The sequence below is a fragment of the Kogia breviceps genome, chromosome 10 (assembly GCF_026419965.1).
Source record: "Kogia breviceps isolate mKogBre1 chromosome 10, mKogBre1 haplotype 1, whole genome shotgun sequence".
Lineage (NCBI taxonomy): Eukaryota > Metazoa > Chordata > Mammalia > Artiodactyla > Physeteridae > Kogia > Kogia breviceps.
In genome coordinates, this window is record NC_081319.1 from 91,756,020 (window position 1) to 91,775,303 (window position 19,284).

Here is a 19,284-nt window from a genome sequence, read left to right on the forward strand (position 1 = left end):
AAGTCTCTCCTTCTCTCCTCCCCGCCCGGCGCTTCCGAGCCCCTTCTCTCCCTTTTCTTTTTATTTTTCCGCACCGCCCGGGCCCCGGGGGCCAAAAATAATCGGGGCTCTGGAGAGAGGAGGGTCCCGGGCGCACGGATATCGGGCCCCGAGGGGGGATGGAGGCGTCGGGGGCGGCCGATGCAATGGATTGCGAGGCGGCGGCGGCAGCACGGGTGCTGCGGCTGGCAGCTGAAAAATGGCTCCAGGAAGCTGCTGCTGACAATGAATGAAGGGATACGGTTTACGCGCCAAGGTCCTCCCGCGAAACTCAGATTTCCCGCCGGCTTTTCAAACCATATTTGCATATCCCCGCCCCTCAACCCGCCGAGGACCGTTCCCACAGCCCATTGGGCCTCTGTCTCCTTCCTTCCGTCCCAATCACGGAGCAGGGTCGCAACTTGCCGGTTTCCATTGGCTGCCGTGCATCATGGTTGCCGGGGCGACAGGGGCCCTATTTGCATATGCTTCCTTGATTGGCTGGGAGGGAGTAGGGGTTTTAGGAGGTGGGGGTAAAGTCCGCCTTCTCTCCCACGGAAGACCACGCCTGGTGCAGGCTCCGCCCCCGTCCCCGCCCGCCAGCCGGGCGGGCACTGCTGACCTGGGCAGGGACTCCGCGCCCCGCAGACTCAGTGTGGATCTAACCTAGAGCGCAAGTTTCGCTTTTGTAAATTGTCAAGGTGACTAAAGGGGACACTTTCGGGAACTCTCTTCCGTTTGACCAGTCAGTGTAATAGATGAACAACAGCGAGAGATTCTCCCAAGTATTTGGCAAAGGCAAGTTGGACCTTGCGAAAGACGCCTGGCAGGTGGAAACCGAGCCCTTTAAATCGTGGGTTTCTCTCTTCCTGAAATCCGACCAATGCCGCGGCGAGAGCTGATCGCGAGGCCGAGGCTGATGGACAGAAGCATGTGGGCCGACAGAATCGTGGGGGCAGAAGGTTCGACTGACGTGATTGCAGGCACCATTTAATTACCATTCCAGATCATTACCGGTAGCTTCATTATTAGCCTGGATGGGGTTTAAGTAAAAATTAACTCCGAATGTTTTGCCGAGTGAAATCTTACCACAAGTACTGATTTGAGTCCAGCAGACGCCCCCAGAACTCTACCCACTGGCCCAGAAGCACCCAGGGCAGTTAATCTGGGCTAACCTAGGACTGATTTGCGTGTTTCTAATCCGCCAAACAGTAATCCGAAGAAGTACGTGCTTCCCACGATGACGTCTTGCTCCTAACAAACGCTGCACGCCGGGCACGAGCACTTTACAATTTCGGTATCCTACCAAGCTCTCTGACACGACGACACAAACCTATTCCAAAATATTTTAAAAGAAATTTTTAAAGTAAATAGAAATTGCCAGCAGAAAAATATTAAATTATTGTCAAATTGACTTATGTGTTGGTGCAAGTGTTCATGGGTCTTAACATTGAAGATTGCACCTGTGAGACTGAGCAGGAAAAGGGACCCCGGCAGGTTGTGGGAAAAGGTGTACCTCGGCCAGGTCATCATTTACAGTTCCAGTCACTGAGAACTGCACAAAATAGCTGCTGATCTGGTGCTCACTGGGTGATGAGCATTGCAATGCCTCAAGCCCTTTTGCAAGACTTTAAAAAATTTTTATTATTATTAATTTTCAAAACTCATATGCTCAGTCTTCTGAAAGGCCTGACAAGATATGTCAGTTCAGGCTAGGAGTCCTTACTACTTCAGTCCTGTTACCTGAAACAGGGTGAACTCAAAGTACTGTTACACCTTGCACCAGGCTCAGGAATATTTTGGTCTTGCACTCAAGCTAATTGAGGATCCAAGGCCCAGTAGCCAAACATTTACTGACATAAATGATAAGTGTCATCAAACTGACACTATCTTTAGGGCAGATTAGGTGGTATTCAAGGGGCATCAATTGCTGGTTGGGCTAGAGGCATAAGGTATTAGCAACTTCCTTGACCTTGTTCCATCAAAGTTACTTTCCACTGTGGGTCACTATGGAGGAAACTTGTACTGCAACTACTTGGATATCACCAGCTGTAGAACGTCACCGGCAGCATGCATTTGGTGGCTCTTGTGGGGATTGTGGGAGGACGGGATGGTGCAACATGCACAGTCATTATAAGACCTGCATTTTAAGATTAGAGAGAAGCTTAGGACCTGGGACTGTGCGCAGAATCTCTGCCTGAACTCACACTCCTCTTCACTGGTCACAGTAAGATGGATATAACACAGTCACAAGGGAGCAAGTGTTCATCGTCTAGATTCACACCTGTGGTTCTGGTTTAGAAAGCTTTGAAATATTTACCATTCTACCTTAGCCAAGTTATAATTTTTTTTTTTTTTTCGGTACACGGGCCTCTCACTGTTGTGGCCTCTCCCGTTGCAGAGCACAGGCTCCGGACGCGCAGGCTCAGCGGCCATGGCTCACGGGCCCAGCCGCTCCGGGGCACGTGAGATCTTCCCGGACCGGGGCACGAACCCACGTCCCCTGCATCGGCAGGCGGACTCTCAACCACTGCGCCACCAGGGAAGCCCCCCAAGTTATAATTTTTAATGTAGGGTATTTGATAGAGAAACAGATGTTTTGACATTTTATGCCTAGTGAACCACAGGATGGGGTGGGAAGGGTTCAAAGAGAGAAGAGGAGGTGTTAGAAGATAAGATGCTAAAATTTGGGGCAGCCTATTAATTTGTGGAGAGGTAGCATGTTTTAGAAGAAAGAAAATGGGCTTTGGAGCCAGAGTGATGTGGGTTAAATTCTAGCTCTGCCACTTATTGGCTATATAACTTTAATCTTTAAAAGCCTGTGTTCTTGTATGTTCAGTGGGAACCCATACTGTAGTGCCGGTATTGCAAGATTATGATGAAAAGGGACAATAAGAATGGCACTGTACCAGGTATACAGCAAGTGCTCGATAAGCGGTAGGTATTTATGATTCTACTGGTTTGTGTGATTGTGCTTTGCAGCTCTTTGTAGTCCAAGCTGACTCCCAGCCCCTAATCTTCATACTGCCCCAGATGTCCACTTACTGTGGCAGCTTAGCTTTGTCACAGGGTAGGAGTGCAGTCATGTCTTGGTTAGTAGGGATTATAGAATCCTGACTCAGAAGTTCAAGGTAATAAAGTCAGCTGTGCTGCTCAGCCCACTCTAACCTGCTCCTCTGTTCATAGCCAGCTTCTGCTTGGTTTGTAAGTCTGAGTCCCCAAGACCTTCCGGCGAAGGTCAGACTGCGCTAGCACGAGGGCCAGACTGTTCTTTCCCTTGCTCTGACAGTGACCCAAGGCAGCTAACTGTCCCAGAATTGGCCTGTGTTGTTGTTTGAATGGTGCCCGTCCCCCCAAAACATGTCTTTGTCCTAATCTCTAGAGCCTGTGGTTGTGACCTTATTTGGAAAAAGGGTCTTTGCAGGCGTCATTAAGTTCAGAATCGTGAAATGAGATCATTCTGGATTATCTGGATGGACCCTAAATCTAATGACAAGTGTTCTCATAAGAGACACCTAGGGGCTGGGCTTCCCTGGTGGCACAGTGCTTAAGAATCCGCCTGCCAGTGCAGGGGATACGGGTTCGAGCCCTGGTCCGGGAAGATCCCACATGCTGCCCGAGCAACGGCAACGAATTCCTCCGCCACAACTACTGAGCCTGCGCTCTAGAGCCCGCGAGCCACAACTACTGAAGCCCCGCACGCCTAGAGCCCGTGCTCCGCAACAAGAGAAGCCACCGCAATGAGAAGCCCACGCACGGCAACGAAGAGTGGCCCCCGCTCAACGCAACTAGAGAAAGCCCGCGCGTAGCAACGAAGACCCAACGCAGCCAAAAAATGAATAAATAACTAAAGAAATTTAGAAAAAAGAAACACAAAGCCTCGTGCTCCTCTCTGAATTAAAAAAAAAAAGAGAGAGAGAGAGAGAGACAGAGACAGAGACACCGAGAAGAGAGACATACAGAGGGGAGGAGATAGCCATGTGAAGACAGGAAGACAGAGGCGGAGGTTAGGATGGGGATGTCAGCAGCCACCGGAAGCTGGAGGAAGCACGGAACAGAACCTCCCCTAGAGCCTCTGGAGGGAGCCGAGCCCTGCCAACACTTTCGTTTCAGACTTCTGGCCACTAGACCTGTGATAGAATAAATTTCTGTTGTTTTCAGCTCCCTGGTGCGTGGTCATTTATTATGGCAGCCCTGAGAAACGAATGCAGTCTGTTCGCCTGCCTACCTGAACCTCAGACCTCTTGGCTGCTACTCACTTGTTTTGGATTGCTGCCAAGATATTATTCCTTACTGGACATCGATGAAACTTATTGCCAGCTTGTTGAAGATTCTTCAAAGCATCACTTCTTGACCACCCGGTGCAGACTCACCCAAGGAGCTTATAAAACTGCAGATTCGCAGCCAATCAGAATCCCTGTGGCAGGACCCAAGAATCTCATTTAACAAGTCCCTCCAGGTAATTCCCTTATGCTCTAGAGATCGAGGGCCACCGTCAAGCTGTATGACTTTGGACTTCCGCCCATTATATCCCATTGCTACAGCTAGCGTTGCCACCCCTCTGTCTAATAACTTGACGGGTGTTTCCAATCCCCTACTACACCTTCCCATCCTGCTGGTTACCATAACAAGCTCTGAGTTTTTATTCACACACACATATACATATACGTATACACATATATACACGTATATATGTACGTTATACATACTATAGATACAAAATTTGACATTACAGTTTTCTCTAAAAGCCTTCATTTTCAATTTTGGATACAGTTTTGCCAACATCCATAAGATCTATATAAATAACTCCCAAGGAACAATACTATTAAACGGTATTGGGGGGAATTCAATATTATTCAGTTGGAAATATTATAGGTTTCCGAGATTAAGGAAACTGTTCACAAGCCCAGGAAATCTTTGGAACATCTGAAGTTTAAATAGTGCCTCTAATTTAGTTTAGCCAAACCTGTTTGTCACATTGGATTGAGAGTGTAAAGTTTTAAGTTTTAGGGTCTAGAAAAAACTAGTCTGAGTCTAAGTCTTTTCTATTGCAATTCAGTTAGTTGCCCACATAGAAATAACATTCTCTGTTTTATTTTCCTGGTTAGGAAGAAACAGGAGTATGTCCTTAAGCCATTACCACATCAAACACTAATAACAAAATTTCTAGGTGCTCATCCTAGAAAATTGACCAATATTGTTATAGATAGTGGTTTGGGCACCAGCGTAGAGTTTCTTGTCTTCAGTTCTTTGAGCAGACCAGGACGGTACTGTTTAGATAGAGCTTTTGTGTTTTTAAATAAATCTAGGATGAATTTACAGCATAGAGCATTGCTGCTCATCTCATCTACTGAATCTGAATTTCTGGTTGGAGTCCAGGAATATGCATTATAAACAGGATAACTGTGATGCAGGTGGTACACTTGGGAAACAATGCCACACAGGCACCCATGACCTAGCAGTCTCTGCTCTACAAATTGGCTTCTAGGCTATGATGACATGGAAAACTCCTTTGTTAATAGAATCTTAGGGCAACTAATGTTTCCACTGTTAGTAACTATTTATTTAGACTGTACTGTGATTGCAGATTGCCTTTTCTACTAAAGCTCTTCCTGCTCAGTTAACAAGTAATGTGATTCAGACAAAGTATACTGGATGGAAAAAAAGGTATTATCTCAAATGTGTGTGTTTCATTGCCGTTTTGAAACAGATTTTTATCGAAACAAAAAATACAGATACAGAAACCTGAACAAAACAAATCATGGATTAATGAATTATTATAAGATGAACACTCTTGTAACCCCGACCCGGGTCAAGAAGTAAAAGTTGACCTGCACCCCTGAAGTCCCTTTCATTCACTCTAATCCGGATCACAACACCTTCCCTCCCATTAAAAGTACCATTAGCCTAATATCTTTTAGTCTTTACTTCCTTGTTTTTAAAAAAGTTTGTCACCCAAATATGCATCTCCAGGAAATATAGTTTAGTCTTGCCCATTAAAAAATGTTGATATGTCTTTTAAGTCTCTTTTTAAAAAATTTTATATTGCAATATAGTTGATATACAATGTTGTGTTAGTTTCAGGTGTACAGCAAAGTGATTCAGATATATATGTGTATATATATATATATATAAAACATATATTATTCTTTTTTTACATTCTCTTCCATTATCGTCTATTACAAGATATTAAATATAGTTCCCAGTGCTATATAGTAAGTCCTTGTTGGTTATCTATTTTATATATAGTAGTGTGTATCTGTTAATCCCAAAGTCATAATTAACCCCCTCCCCCTTCCCCTTTGGTAACCATAAGTTTGTTTTGTATGTCTGTGAGTCTGTTTCTGTTTTGTAAATAAGTTCATTTGTATAATTTTTAGATTTTAGATTCCATATATAAGTGATATATGATATTTGTCTTCCTCTGTCTGACTTACTTCACTTAGGATGATAATCTCTAGGTCCATCCATGTTGCTGCAAATGGCATTATTTCATTCTTTTTCATGGCTGAGTAGTATTCCATTGTATATATACACCAAATCTTCTTTATCCATTCATCTGTTGATGGACATTTAGGTTGATTCTATGTTGTCCTGATGGGTTTTGATTCTCACCCCCAGCAGCTCCTCCTTGGTCTTCCTCCCTGTCTGAAAAGGGAGCCCTGAGGGTCAGTTTTGAGGGGAGTTGGATGAGCCTGCTGTGGTCCCTTTAGACCTCCTATTGCCCTCCCTTACTGTCATCTACTCCTGGGGAGCAAAACCCCTCTCAGTTTCAGCTGCCATGGCCCCACCAGCCCACTCACATCCCAGTGAAGATCTACTGGCTCTCTGGGGGCTCCTCCTGTTCTTAGGTCCAACAGGCACCCAGCACCACCCAAGTCTTTCCTTCTTCCTCATGTACAGGGGCTGATACCACACAACTCTTATGGAAGCTGGTGGTTGCTTCACGTTCATTTATATTCTGGGATTCGTGGAGGCACCTCTGCCACTAAGTCTTGTTGTAAATGTAGCCCATGGTGTTTGGTTTTCCTATCTAGACATCCTTTCTGTTTTCACGTGGGAGTAAGGAGAGACTGAGGAACGCTGCTGCTTCATCGCCCGTTCAGATTTACGTTTGCTTCCTTTTTAAACGTTTGTTTTGAACCTACCACATTGAAGTGTCATTGAAATGATGCCACGTTGGCAAACGTCTCCAGCAAGCATTAAGGGAAAGTTATGAGCTGTTTTCTTTGTAGTTTCTCAGAGAGAACTTGAAAAACCGAGGAAGAAAAGTGGTGTCAAGATCCTTCATTCACTTAGACAATGGTTAGAATGAGATCTGGGACAGGAGTAAGCAGAGGGTTGCAAGCTACCTTTTCAGATTTGGTGGTCTGGGTGTACCTCTTTCTTGTGGGTTTTAAATAGGGAACATGGTTGGCAGCATATCACAAACGGGCCTGTGGGTAGAAAATCACTGTTTTCTTTCCCACCTTGGTTTCCTTGACAGCACTCCCTCTGGTTTCCCATCCTACCCCTCTGACTTTCTGGATCTCCTTGATGGCTTCATTTTTTTTCTTTATTTCCTTAAAAATCTCTTTCCCCTTTTCCTGTTCTAGTCATTCTCTCTGGATAATCTCTTATTATTATGGTAAAATATACATAACATAATATTTATCATTTTAACCATTTGTGAATGTAAAATTCAGTGGTATTAAATACATGTTGTATAACCATTACCATTATCTATACCCAAAACTTTTTGATTATTCCCAACAAATACTCTGCACCCAATAACAATAACTCGCCATCCTCCTCTTCCTGCAGTCCTTGGTAATCACTATTCTACTTTTTGTCTTTATGAATGTGAGTCCTCTAGGTAACTCATATAAGTGGAATCACATAACATTTGTCCTTTTGTGTCTGGATTATTTCACTTAGCCTAGTATCTTTGAGGTTCATCCATGTTGTAACATGTCAGAATGTCCTTCTTTTTTAAGGCTGAATAATATTCTATTGTATGTATACACTTATTGTGTTTATCCATTCACCTGTTGGCGGACTCTTAGGTTGCTTCCACCTTTTGGCTCTTGTGAATAATGTTCCTATGAATATTAGTATACAAATATCTGTTCAAGTTCCTGCTTTCAATTATTTTGAATATACAGGTATACCTCGGAGATATTGTGGGTTTGGTTCCAGACCACCATAATAGCATGAATATCACAATAAAGCAAGCCACACACATTTTTTGTTTTCCCAGCACATATACAAGTTATCTTTACACTATCCTGTAGTTTATTAAATGTGCAATAGCATTATATCTAAAGCAACAACGTACATATCTTAATTTGAAAATGCTTCATTGGTAAAAAAAATGCTAACCATCATCTGAGCCTTTAGTGAGGCATAATATTTTTGTTGGTGGAAGGCTTGAAATATTGCAAGAATTACCAAAATGTGACACAGAGTCACAAAATGAGCAAATGCTGCTTGAAGAATTGTGCTGATAGACTTGTTGGATGCAGTGTTGCCACAAAACTTCGATTTGTAAAAATGCAATATCTGTGAAACACAATAAAGCAAAGCACAATAAAATGAGGTATGCCTGTATTCCACCTAGCAGTGGAATTTCTGGGTCATATGGTAGTTCTATATTTAGCTTTTTGAGGATCTCCTGGGATGATCTTGACTTTAGCTATGACTTCAACTAAGTCTGTGTAGTGTTGTCCAACAGAACTTTCTATAATGATGGAAATGCTCTGTAATTCTGCGCTGTCCAGTGCAGTAGCCATTAGCCACGCATGGCTGATGATCACATGAAATGTAGCTAGTGTGACGAATGAACCGAATATTAAAGGTTTATATAATTTTAATTAATTTAAATTCAAATGTAAATAGCCACGTGTGGGCTAGTGAACCGGACAGCATATATCTATAGGCTGTGACTTCTTCTAATTCTGTATTTTCAATCTGGCAATTTTTCCTCTCTTAAATACACACCTCCACTAAGTTTCCACTATCATTTCCTTGACTCATGTGGTCCTTATTTCTTACATGCATTGCCGCTGCAGACTCCAATATTATTTCCTAATGGGAGGTTGGCATCAAACTCCAGTCAACTCTACTGCCAGAATGATCTCTTCTACTTTATCCCAGGCACTTTAATTGTATCTAGACTATCTACATGGGCATGAGATGTAAAAGAGCATTCTAAAATGTAAATTCGGGCTTCCCTGGTGGCGCAGTGGTTGAGAGTCCGCCTGCCGATGCAGGAGACATGGGTTCGTGCCCCGGTCTGGGAGGATCCCACGTGCCGCGGAGCGGCTGGGCCCGTGAGCCATGGCTGCTGGGCCTGCGCGTCCGGAGCCTGTGCTCCGCAGCGGGAGGGACCACAGCAGTGAGAGGCCCGCCTACCACACACACAAAAAAAAAACAAAAACAAAAAAAAAAAATGTAAATTCAACCAGCTGTCCTTCTAAGGCTCCTCATTACCTGAAGAGTTAAGACTAAATTCCTTATCTTAGCTTAGAAGTTCTCAGGTTCTCTCTCTAGCCTCATTTCACGTCATTTTCCAATTAGCATGAACTCCAGCCATACCACACCGTCTGGGTTATCACAAATGGTCTTTCCCACTTTCGCGTCTGATATAGCTGTCACTCTGCTTAAAAATACCTACCACTCCCTGTCAAAATTATAAACTGTTACGCATCTTTTAAGACTCTGTTCGTGGAACATCTCCTCTGCAAAGCCTCCTAAGATACCCCTCTTCATATTATTCATTTATCCAATAAATGTTTGTTGAGCATCTACTTTGTGCCAGACTTTAAATTAGAAATGGCAGATATAAGTGAGAAAGAGATAGACTTAAGGGTGTCCTCATCCAGCTTGAAGATGCAGGCTAGCAAACAGGGACTTATAATAATGTTAGCATTGTAATTATATACTATGATAATAATTATAATATATAATAAGTGCTGTGAAGTGAGGCAATATACAGTGCTATCAAAACACTAAGGACACGTAACCCAGGCTTAGGGAAGAGTTTAAGGAAGGTTTCTTGGAGGAAAAAAAAATAGGTAGAAGAAAGAGTAGGGATTATTTAGGTAATATGGAATGGGAGCAGGGAATATGGGATGCATGGTTTGTTGGAGGAAATAAAAGCGGTTCAGCAAGGAGTTGTGAAGAAACTTACAAATGATCAAGATATTTGGAATTTATCCTGAAGGCAATGAAAAGTCATTGAGATAGATGTGTGACAAGATAACATTTGGTCTTAGAAGGATTCTTCTGGCTGCAGGATGGGGGATGTATTGGAGTGGCCAGGACTGTGGCAATAATCTAGGTCAGAGATGGGCAAATCTGACTTCTGGACCAAATCTGGCCCACTCTGGTTTTGTACAGCCTGAAATCTAAGAGTGATTGTCATACTTTCTACATTTTTGAATGATCAAAAAAAAAATTAAAAGAAGAATATATCCTATTACATGTGAAAACTTAAAAGAAATCCAGAATATGGTTTCCATTAATAAAGTTTTAGTAGAGCATAACAAGACACAATTTTTTCCGTATTGTCTGTGGCTACAAGAGCAGAGTTGAGTAGTTGCAAGGGAGAGAGTTTAAACCACACAGCTGAAATATTTACTATGTGGCCCTTTCCAGAAAAAGTTTTCCAACCTCTGACCTATTTAGGTAAGACATCATAGTGAATTAGACCAGACAACCCAGGCAGACTTTGATGTCTCCTTCTCTCCTTTTCCATAGCATGTGAATTAAAATGATACTCTCTTGATTTCTTATTGCTTTCTATTTTTCTCTCTTCCACTGGACTGTGAACATCTTGAGAGTAGATTTTTTTCTTTAGTCAGTTTTGTCTTTTTGATGCTTAGCACATAGTACATGCTTGTTAAGTGTTTGTTGGATAAATAGATGTATGTGGATTTGTAGGGGTGTGAGACATATATAGTTATACACAAAGCATCAGCTACTTTTGCTTGCTGGTCCCTACTCCTCACTGCCAGGAACCATGTGATTTATTTGAAGCTGGAAACTTTTACCCTCACTTCAAGAGTGGGAATGTGGCCTGGGCCTGGCCAGTAAGTCTTTTCTAAGCCTTAGGTTTTCCTATTTGGGACCTCAGAGGGCCACTTTCCCTTTAGCTGATTTTGCGTAGAGTTGACCTTACTTTCATTCTACCCAAAGCTGGTGAGAGATCCATGAGTAAAATTGAAAGATTTATCCCTCTAGGTACGCACTTGTCCTGTTCTTGCGTGGCACCAAAAATAATAAGATAAGATGAGGTAGAATCAAATGTCATGGGTGGGCGTATGGATTAAACCAAGCCAGTGAAACTCAACCAAGGATTTTGTTTTTCTATATCTATTGGAAAAAAGGAACTCTTTCTTTCTACTATATTCTAAACTGGGAAGATATAAGTCTAAATCATCTAGAGATCATGATTTAGAAAGAGCCTGTCTGAAAATGAAGTCAATGCAGAGGACAATGGAAGTAAAAAAAGAAGAGAATCCAAGTGCTAATAATATAATTAGAGCCCCTCGGTCTAGGTGTACTTTAAACTGGACTCCTGTGCTTTTCAGTTATGTGTGTTAATAAGGACCCTCTTTGCTTAAGCTAGTCTGAGTTGAGTTTCTGTTACTTCAAATGGAATAATTCCTGTCTAAAGGCTTATGGAGCTGAAGCCTATCAGGTGCTGTGTTAGTTTGGGCTCCAGAGCCTGAGATAAGTATTGGGGTGCTGGTAGCTTATTTGGGAGATGGTATCAGAAAGCAGGGGTGAAGGAGCAGTGAGAATGAAAGCGCAAAAGCCAATAAAGGGAGTTTGTTAATGACCTGGGGACCCTCTGAGTAGAATGTCTCAGGAGTGTCCCTCCAAAGGAAGGGAAACTGAGGCATCCACCCAGCATCTCTTGTCCCTCATTTATCTGTAATTTGGAGCTGCTGGTGCACCCAGTTGAGTAGACTGCCTTACCTTTGGAGAGAACTTCAAGCAGAACTGTAGCGAGACGCTGGGCTTACACCTGAGGTGCAACAGCATTGGGGTGCATGGAACTCCCCACAGCTTCTCTGAAATCGCAGATGAGTGGGAAGTGAGTATAACACAGGGCACTGAGTGGACAGGCCACACATGTGACCTATTCTGTGTTAATGGTCAGCAACCTCTGTTAATCCTGTGTGCTCTTAGGAACGCCCTTGAGCGGAGAAGAAGACCTAAAACAAACAACAGAGGAAAAGCAGAAGGAGAACACATGGGAAAGGCAAAAGGTGAGAGGAAGAAAAAGAAAGGGATAGAATATGGAATTGTGGGAGTGCTTTGGACAATTGCCTCAAGTGGCATTTACTTGCACGAGTGAAATCTAAGATGAATGGTAGATATTTTGGGAGGAATATGAATATTTTTTAAGACATTGGCTATGATTTATTAAATGTAATAGTATCTTAATTTGTGAGTGCTTTACAGATTATAAAGCCTTATGCATTTTAAAGAAGGTATTTTAATTTTACAAATAATACATGAATACAGTCTTGTTTTGAATAATTAAAAATATTCACAATAATCCACGAGGCTAGGTGCTTTTGCCTTATGCAACATTGGTATATAGGTATATATACCAATATTGGTATATATACCTATATACCAATACTGAAATATTAGTATTTCATACTGAAAATACTGAAATATTTTTTTCAGTATTCAGAAAATACTGAAAATACTGAAAAACCTAGGTATTTTTACCCTCTCTAACACAAAGGGTTACAGATATCAAACGCCTAGCCCAAAGTCACACACCTGCTAGAGGGCAGAGCTGAATTTCTAACTCAGATATTTCTACTCTTGATTCAATGATTCTTCTACAACTCATACCACCCTAAATGGGAGCCCAGTGGCCTATATATATCAAGAACATAGCTCTGAAAATGGAACACTGGTTTAGACCGAGTACCCAACTTCTCCAGAGGGCAAGACCTGCTTTCCAAGTCACTCTCAAATAAAATTACAGATTCCAGATATGATGGCTTGAATTGTGTCCGCCTCAAAAGATATGTTGAAGTCCTAACCCCCAGTACTCCAGAATGTGTTCTTATTTGGAAATAGAGTCACTGGCGATACAATTAGTTGAGGTAAACAAGGTCATGCTGGAACAGGGTGGCCCCTTAATCCAACAAGACTGGTGTCCGCATAAGAAGATGGCTATGTGAAGACACAGACACAAGGGAAATGTCATGTGATGATGAAAGCAGAGTTTGGAGTGTGTAGCTACAAGCTGAGGAGTGCCAAAGGTTGCCAGCAAACTACCAGGAGCTGGAAAAGACAAAGAAGGATTCCCGTACTGTTTTCAGAGGGAGCGTGGTCTGGCCGACCCTATGATTTCAGACTTCTAGCCTCCAGAGCTGCGAGACAATAAATTTCATTTGTTTTAAGATCCCACATTACAGAAGGCCTAGGACACTAATACAGCAGGTAAAGTTCTTTCTAATAAATTCTACAAAGGTAAATGTCTTTGCTAACATCTTACTTGCCAGAAAAAGTGATCACATTCTTTTCTTCAGGGCAATATTTTCTGTTTATATGTTAAGTTGCTCAAAACAAAACAAAGCTCTTATACAAAACCAGAAACAATATGATTTGTATCTTCCAGTTACTCAGTGATGGTTTAAGGGTTTAAAGGTAAATGGCATGTCCTTGGTTTAAGAGCAAGTAGTTGATATTTAATCCATAAGTTTATCTTCCCAACATTTTATTACAAAAATGGATATATTTTTTAACTCTGAGTTATTTTGGGGGAAATGTACAGAGAACTACTTCCCCATTATGGTTCTATGAAAACATTTTCAACTTAGGCTATGGCAGAAAATGTATGAAACATGGCTAATACTTGAAGTTTATATTAATTTTTTCCTCTCCTTGCAGAAGAGGGCTTGCAAGAAGGTCACTGAATTTTCTTTGTTGAACTAGTTTTGTGTTGGAGGATGACCTACAGGTAATAGTACGAGGTGAAGGACCCTCCAGTGCTAATATATCTCCTGCCCTTTTTACCGTAGCCTGAAATTTCTTCTCTTAGAGGCATTTCCTTGGGTTAAGAGAACAAAGGTCGGACGTTGTCTTGAGAGGTTGTAATAATTCACAGATGACACTGACACAGGTAACAGATGAGTGTTTCGATTCTCCATGGCTCTTTTCCCATGAGCTGATTAACCTGGAATAATTTACTTGATCCGTTAAAGTTTACCAGCAATGTCAAAGAATCTGGATCAGAGAGGCTAAATATGGTGCTGGAGAGAATACAGCTCGGTGCTCTGTGACCACCTAGAGGGGTGGGATAGGGAGGGTGGGAGGGAGGGAGACGCAAGAGGGAGGGGATATGGGAACATATGTATATGTATAACTGATTCACTTTGTTGTAAAGCAGAAACTAACACACCATTGTAAAGCAATTATACTCCAGTAAAGATGTTAAAAATATATATATATAAATTATAGTTCTAGAAAAGGAAAAAAAAATGTGAGCTTGGAGGGTTGTTGGAGACATCAGTAGACTCTTCACATGGTCAACAGTCCTTGTCTCTCTGGGAAGGTCGTCCTCTCCCTTGGGCCAGCCAGCTTTAGGAGGGACGTTCTCGAGCAGGGAGGAAGGGAGGTCCACCTGCCAAGGGACAGTTGGACTCACTCTGTTGACAAATGAAGGAGGGGGCTCAGTAGAATGCTGTGCCCTCATACCCTAGCGAGGAGGTGGGACACACGGTGGGGCCTTGGGTAGCAATGTTCTGGGGACAGAAAGATGGGAGCGGTGCTGATGAGGCGATGGTGATGAGAAAGCCCACTTGAGGGGGAGCAGGAGGAACAGAGGAGGAAAGGATGCTCAGAGGGTCACCTTCCCATCTTCCCTTTTGTTGGTTTTATCCAGAATTGCCCTTATTTTCATCCTGCCCATAGCTGGTGAGATACGCACCAGGAAGAGTGAAAAGTTTATCCCTCTAGGTACCACTAGTCCTGTTTCTGCATCACACACACACACACACACACACACACACACACACACACACACACACACATAGAGTACCTAATGTGAAACTGTTCAATACAAGGCAGGCATTATTTTGGCCTTGCACTACGAGAGGAGATAATTTGCCTGCCACCTTGAAAATCCTTCCTGCCCTCTCCTCACATTACCGAAGGCAGAGAGTAGGCCTCTGTTACCTTTACTGCGTTGTCCATCACAGGAAGCTTGATACGCTGCTTGAGAATGAGGAGATTGTTTTATATGTTCAGGAATGTCTCATAAGTATTTGCCGATTGATCACGTCTACATCGCCCATCAGATCCCATCTACCCAAGGTATGTACATGTAAACATCCTGCTCCAAGATATAGTTCCTGTCATCCTGAATATAAAACAGAAGAAAATGAAGCAAGGAACAAGCACGTGTTAAACAGACGTACTTGTTTTACTGCACTGGCTGGTTCAGAATCAAGGGCAGAAATATGCAGAGACTAATAGACTTCAGATGAGCAAATGTTAAAATCAGTGTTTGCAAATAAATAGAAATGAATTTCGGGAGGGAAGAAAGGGGGTAGCGTGAGAAGGAATGTGTGGACTTATGGGAAGAACATCTGGTTCAGTTAAAGAAAAACCTGAAAAAACAAAAGCTGGGGGTCTGGATGTTCAGTCTATGTTGGTGATAGCTTCACAAGAGCTGGGACTTTGTCTGTCCTTTCCACTGCTGAGACCCTAGGGCCACAACAGGCATACAAGAAGTGTTTGTTGAGTGAATGAATGATGAATGAATGAAGGAAGGAATTTCTTGAAATAATTTCCTGTCTATGAGGAAACCCATTAGACCTATGATTTTGCAAAACCAAAGGCTTATTTTATTTTTGATGTTGAATTCTCTGTTCAACCAAAATCTTGCTGAATGTAAATAAGGGCAGAACCACACTGATGTGAGTTTGCGTAAGACGTCCAGGGATGTCATCCAATCACCTCTCTACCTGTCACATCCCTCTTCATTTCAGATGCTCCAATTCACTGGCTCTTGGGCGAGGCACCTAGGGAGTGTGATCTTAGGAAGCTTCCCATGCAATTCTAACGGAGGTCCGGACTTGGACACTGCAGCCCCAGGGCTCCCCTTGGCACTAGACCAGAAACTCCATAAGAGCAGCAGGTGTACATGTTGCATCCCTCACAGCTGGAGGGCTATCTTTACCCTGGACCACTGTGCTATTTTCTCTACTTCTGTTACTGCAGTTGCATGTCTGTGGTCTTCTAAGCTTCCCTCAGAGCTGATTTGGAGTTATCATAGATGCTCAGTGAATGTCTGTTGATTTGTCTAGCTTTGTCAGAAAGTTCGGGATAGGCAGAAGGATTATTTTTCCTTTCTTCAACTGAGACAGAGCTTTCCCCCCTTTGAAATGTCTCTCTCTGTCATTTTTCGTCGCAGCATCCTAGTGGGTGGGGAAAGACAGTTTTTTGTTTTGTTTTGTTTTTTTGCGGTACGCGGGCCTCTCACTGCTGTGGCCTCTCCCGTTGCGGAGCACGGGCTCCGGACGCGCAGGCTCAGCGGCCACGGCTCACGGGCCCAGCCGCTCCGCGGCACGTGGGATCTTCCCGGACCCGGGCACGAACCCACGTCCCCTGCATCGGCAGGCGGACTCACAACCACTGCGCCATCAGGGAAGCCCAAGACAGGTATTTTTATTCTTATTTTATATATAGGGCAACCAAGGACTAGAAATAGTTATTCATTCGCTCCTTGTCAAAAGAACAATTCCAAGTGGAGCTGGGATTGGCTTCCATGGACATATGTACAGTGATAGGTTTTCCTTAAAGCAATCAGTTAATATTATTCTATACACTTTTGGGGCCCTCAGCTCCTTTTGGAGTACTTCTTAGAATCTTTCTCATCAGCAGTATTTATACATTGCATTTCCCATTAATTTTCATCAAGCCTGTTCTCTCAAAGTTTCTAATAAGCTTCCTTTGTAACTGAATTCCTCTTCTTCCTCCCCAGTACCTATTAAAGAACAGACCTCCTCTGAAAGGCACAGTCTAATTCTCAGACTTTTGGAGATAACCTTGAAAGGGCATCGGCTCTGTGGCATTCTCTAATGAATAGCACAGGAATGTGTGCGTTTTGACCCAAACCAGGAGAGAAGTTCCTTTGGAAGTAATCCCAGATTTGGGTCTGCAGATCATGAGTTTATTTATGGACAATGATGATGTGAAATCTTCTGTAGAAATACAGAATATTCTAATCATTGCCTTACTCTCGAGCATCCCTCCTCAATCGGAGCATAATTTCTTTCAGCTTTGATCAGGATGTGCGATGCATAACTAATGGATTTCCCTCTGCCACATCTGGCAGACTGTGTGAGTTCACCGCTCACGCTACGGCAGACGGGAGACCACAAGCCAAATTTAGAATAAAAGTGAGATACAGGACACTTGAACCTGTAAGTATGAATTCTTGTTTTGTTCCATAAATTCAAACTACCGCCTTGAACAGTTGGCAAATCTCTGTAGCCTTTCGGAGAGGGCCCGTTACCTGTGCTGGCAAAGGTAAATCTGAGTTTTTAAACTGTTTTGTTCCCCCAAAAATGTTTGCTCATTTGTGGAGTTTTAAAGCTTCCTTTAGTCTGAATCATTCTTTCACTAGTTGGTTAGAATATGATTTAATTACATGAAGAGGATGGAATTTGGGGACTCTCTCACTCTTGAGAAGATGCTCATGTGTATTAACCAATATCCAAAATTGTGTTTATGTTTGATAATTATAGGAAAACGGCTTCATTGACTTGCTTGAAACTATTGTTACTGTCTTTAGTTCTTCACCTCAAGATGGGTCACTGGATGCTTCCAAGTAATACTGGAGCAAATGAGGACACTGGCAATCATGCTTACTTTCAGGGTGATTTATGCTCTTTATAATTCTTACATGACATAATTTTTCCCTTAAGAAATACTTACTGCTGTGTGTTTTTCACATTATCTTATTCCCAGGTCAGAACTTCTCTCTAGATCATATTCACATATGTAAGTCCATAATATATTAGTCTTGTGATTGTAAGTCATGGCAAGCCAACTTGAATTTGCTTAGATGCCAAGGAAGAGTTGAATAACTATTCTAGCTCATTGATTCTAAAATTTGCATTACACTTTTAAAAAACAGCTCTGAAATGAGTCTAACAATTGATAGCACGTTACTATTTCATTACAAGTGTATTTACATCAAGTACATACGTAATGTAGTAGTGCGTTTTTGTTTTTTTTTTTTGTTTTTTTTTTTTTTTTGCGGTACACGGGCCTCTCACTGTTGTGGCCTCTCCCTTTGCAGAGCACAGGCTCCGGACGCGCAGGCTCAGCGGCCATGGCTCACGGGCCCAGCCGTTCCGCGGCATGTGGGATCCTCCCGGACCGGGGCACGAACCCGCGTCCCCTGCATCGGCCGGCGGACTCTCAACCACTGCACCACCAGGGAAGCCCAGTGGTGCATCTTTTAACTGATGGTGTCTTAAACTTGATCAGGTATGGTAAGTCAAAGAGGGCTGTAATGCAGGTACGTCTTGGGGACCACTTGAACCAGACGTTCAAACGCTACTGGAACTCTTGTCTATGGCCGTGGCTTCGCTCAGTTGGATTGGCTGTCTTTCTTTCACTGCGGACTAGTAAGAGACAGGGCTACCAACAGCTCTTTCGGGTCATATCTTATGGGTTCCACCACCGAGTCACAAATTCAAAACCACCAGTAAAGGCACTCATTATTTTGGTTTGGGTCAATTGCTCACCCTTAGCTTTGTCACATTTGGCTGGGAGATGTAGTCATGCAAGAATCATCAAGAGCATAGGTGAACAAGGAAGGTCTATAGTAGCCATGTAGATAGCAGTGGTGCTGGGGAGAGCCCTTCTCAGAAGCAGAGAAGTCAGTGCTGGGGCACAATGCCACAGATATCCATTACTGTTATATCTATATCATTTATCTGTCTATCTACCTTTCTATCTACCTTTATCTATCTATCTATCTATCGGCCTCGCCGTGTGGCATGCAGGATCCTAGTTCCCCAACCGGGGATCAAACCCGGGCCCCCTGCAGTGGAAGCGCAGAGTCTTAACCACGGGACCACCAGGGAATTCCCCCCATTATATCTATATTAACAGGTGATCGATTATCTTGGTTTGGGAATGTTAAATCTTCACCGGTTTCCAGTTCTCACTTTGTTCTCATAGCTGGAGCCACTAATTCTCACTTACAACGCTGCCCTCAAGTTTAGGACAAAT